Raw genomic sequence first — 4,450 nt, 5'->3', positions numbered from 1 at the left:
ATTTCACGTGATCAATATTAATATCACAAGAGTGGGCGAGAGACAAATGATATACACACGGGAATGGCGTGGATTTCGCATCGCTGCTACAAGGTATCAGACAGTAACCTGCGATAGCAACTTGTAACAGTCTTTATGATTTAGATACAGAAGTATTAGCAAAAACTCGAAGCCGGTAAAAACACTCCACGAAATATTCCATTATTCCGTATTCTTCCATTATTCTCTGGCTATTCTTGCATACTGTACATGCTCAGTAAAATCCACCTTGTAACAGTCAGCTCACAAGTCAGTGTGCTATCTAGCTGGCACAAATCTTTAAAAGGGAAGGACAAGCTTAAGCATGCTATTATGCAGCTTTTCAGTATGGTTGTGCTAGGCAAATAATGGCTTTCCGGGGGAAAAGCTGTCAATTTTATATCAGTACTGAAATAATGCAGGGGCGGAGTCGAGGAGGGAGGGGGGGTTCAAAAGGTTCCATGGAACCCCCCTTTTGAAAGAGCCTCTTTTACTCGAGATAGAGCAATCAAATCAAGATCAATCATAGTAGTCTTTTGAGAAGCAGTGTAGCAAGCTACTGTATGTATCTACTGAGTTATAAATAATGAAATATAGTTGGTGAGGCCATCTATGGTAATGGGAAGCTATTGTCAGCAGTTGATGACCTTTTGTTTTGGTCTTCAACTTACAGCTAGGCTGAAGTTGCAATTCAAAAGTAGAACCCTCCTTTTTAAAAGCCCCTGCAATGGGCTGCCCGCCCGCATGCAAATATGCCTGAGTCCAGGATGGAAAATGGAGGATTTATTTGGAGTGGCCTAAATGCCAAGAGAAATCTTGACTCAATTATTTAGTATAGCTATGTACCAGTGATATTAATGCTGTCTTAGTTGGCTGCTGGACAAGCCAGCCTAGTCCTTACAGATGTAGGCCAGTGTTGTAATTGAACTGGGGATGGAGCACGATTGGCCATGCAATGGAGATTTAAAGTATAATAATATATGGATAAACTATGCATATCTATAATGTTCTCCATCATGTATGGCAACAAATGAAGTGGTCTACTCATGATCACACTGTAGGTAGTTTCTGGGCCAGTGTTAAAACCAGGTTGGGTCACCCAGGATAACCGGATCACATTTTGTCTGGGTCACCTGCTTTACATAGAATACCCAGGGTTGGATCAATTGTGAGAATGAGATCAATGGTGTGAAGTGTATTAGTACATTATGGTCCTGCTGGAACCCCTGAGCCACACCCACTTATCAAGATTATGTGTAGCTGTCTCAGACTCTGTACCCACACCCATGCATTTATCAGTATGCATATTGTCTGTAGGTATTAGGTAGGCTTATTTGAAGCCATGTCCACTATTTTGATATTCGAGCAGGTCATCCTCTTTTGTGAGTCATGCAAATGCATTTATCAACACACTCTAAAAAATAAAGTGTACTTTGCACACAAAGAGTGTGCCCTATGACGCCAAAGTGTGTTGTTTTGGTGTCACGGGGCACACTTTATTATTTTTAGAGTGCAATGCATGATTATATCCTTGGAGCCACGCTATTTTATCAGTACATGTGTTATGCACCTGTCAAAGTCAAATGGTTTAGCAGCCCGGCAGGTCAGCAGTAGCAGCTAGGTCAGGGCATGTGTGGCATACCAGTAATGTTGGCTTCAATGGGATGTAACTTGTATGATAATATAAGCTGATGAACTCTGCTTTTTATTAGAACTTTCAAATGGGAGTATACACTGTAGCTATGTAAATCAACTAAGCTAATAGATTGTTAATTATTTATTAATTTAAGCTGCAAATTTAGAACATGACATCATTGGTTTTGTTGTTTTCTTGTGCTTGTTTTGTTGGTATACAAAGCCTATTTTCATTAATTTCACTAATAGATGTAAAATGTGATGATACCAATGACATTTGTCATCATCCCAGCATATTTAGTTGTGTCAGAAAAAGCAGTATTATTGGTACAACATTATGCTCATTGTGATGTAACATATTGTGTGAAAATGGGTTGTTGATTTAATTAGTTACTGGCTGGACAATTACTTTGATCCCATGTGACTAGCTACTGGTACGTACTTTCTGCTGGTGGAGTAATCAATGCAATTATTAAGCTTTGAACGAGTCTTGATATAATAGTGCGAGCCTAAAGTTTAGAGTTGAAGCATTGAGTAAAATACTTGCATACTTGTAAAACAAAATTCATAATTTTTTTAACACTTTGTCTTCATGAAAAAATAGTCATCATATCATGCACAAGGGTATATTTAGGGGGTTTCCTGGGGTTCCAGAAACCCCCTCTGAAATTTTGTGTTACCTTGTGGTCTAGCAGCAGGAACATCAGGCTTATCTTAGTTTGGCAGCACAAATAAATGGGGGGCAGTAATAGGAAACTTACATTGACCCCTCAAAGGTTGATTGGAAATCAATTGTGTTGAAAAACTTTTACGAAGATTGAGTTACTGTAATAGAGCAGTCAACTACTATGATAGAACATTGATAACGGTATTAACAAATAATGTAAGACTATATGGTAACTTGAATTTTATGGAGTAATTTATCAATATCTTGAGTTTTTCATTTCAATGGGATAAGTTGAATAATTATGTATTTTGATCACTAAAATTATAGTTGACATTTGATACTTAAAATGGAACTAAGCGTATATTGAAATAGTCTATGAAATCATGAACCTGGTAAATTTTGAAACATTTTAAATGTTCAAAACCTATCAGTGGCTAGGGTTGCACCACAGACCCTCTGCACTTATACTCATTACCAAATCTTGAAATGTCCTTGGAAAAATTCTGATATGCCCCTGATACACATGAATGTACAGGCACAAGCCTTTATCCTTTTAATTACAATTATTTGTAGGACTGGAGATAATTAGGTGTTTAGATGTATAATGGTCCAGAATGACCACTGTGGGAGAAAAGTGGTACTTATATTTCTCAGCTTTAAATTTGTCAAGTCTAACACTATCTTCCAGCTCTAAGGGATTCTGTATTTCACTAGTCCAATGCATATACCATAATCAATTTGCCCCGACCAGCAGCCATACAAATCAATTTCCCACAGCCTTGTTGTGTATTATATTTTGTGTTTGGTATGTGATAGTCATTATTAGTTCTATCATCTCCTATACATGTATGTACCATGTGAATATAGAGAAGGCACAATGTATGTTATTTCCAAATGGGATGAAGCTGTTATAAGTTGCCACATTGTTAATATAGGCCAACTTGTGTAGTATGACTTTAAGTGTAGCAAATCCAGAAGTGTACTGTATTGTTTGGTTTGGTCCTGTATAGTATCAGTGTGTCTCAGCCCTGGCCTTATTAATGAGGTGGTCACATAAGTAGCTAGTACTATAAAACCAACTACATAAACCGCCTGTAATTAACACAGGCAGTAATCCAAAGTACTGTAACACTGTGACTACAATAAGTACTTTGTTTACATTGTAGCTAAGTATTTCATACTTTAACATCAAGTTTATTCTTCACATACTACATCTGCACTGTATATATGAATGTGATGAACATGTATGGGTAGGTAGTAGTAGTGGTACTGTAGGTGTAAACAGTGGACCTAGGATATGGAAATCAAACTTTTCTTGGGTTTTTATGCACTTCACAATGTGTACTCATTCTGTACTGTACTAGATACTTTTGCAAGTCAATTTAAGGTGTCTACATTTCCTCATCCTGGTGTTTGCACAATACAAATAATTATCAGTTATGAATTAAGCACCTACGTAGTCTAAAGAAAGTTTGGGACTGCTTAGCACAGCTAGGCCACTCATTCTCTACCCACACGAGGATACCATATTAATGAACAGTGTTGGGCAAGTTACTTTGTATAAGTAACTAGTTACATATTACATATTACTTGCAACTGAACTATTTAGTTACAGTTACATATTACCCATAAAATAAAGTAACTGTAATAATATTACATATTATATTACTTTGTATCCACAGCCTTAAGCTGTCAGTGTAAAACTACCACTTTATCACGTGACCTGATTGCGTTGTTGGACAATATGCAAATCTTGGTTATAAATAAGAAACTGGTGAATAAGCTTCATTCATTAGGCTTCGTTACTTCGTTGTTGCTAGGCGTTACTCAGAGGATAACTAACGATATTAGTAACTTCGTTATTTGTAGTAATAATATTACGTAATATTACATTTGTTACAGTAATTATATTACTTAGGTAACGCGTTACATTTGTAAGTAGAGTAACTTGAGTTATATTACCTGTTTTTATTAGTTATCACAAAAGTAATAATATTATGTAACGCATTACTTATGTAACGCATTACTTATGTAACGCGTTACTCCCAACACTGTTAATGAACCCTAGCAGCTCTTTGCTTTTGTGTGCCAAATGACACTTGTAGTGTGTTTGCTAAGCTAATTGTGTAA

This window comes from Dysidea avara, chromosome 2 (assembly GCF_963678975.1).
Source record: "Dysidea avara chromosome 2, odDysAvar1.4, whole genome shotgun sequence".
NCBI classification, from domain to species: domain Eukaryota; kingdom Metazoa; phylum Porifera; class Demospongiae; order Dictyoceratida; family Dysideidae; genus Dysidea; species Dysidea avara.
Note: the sequence above shows the minus strand (reverse complement) of the source record.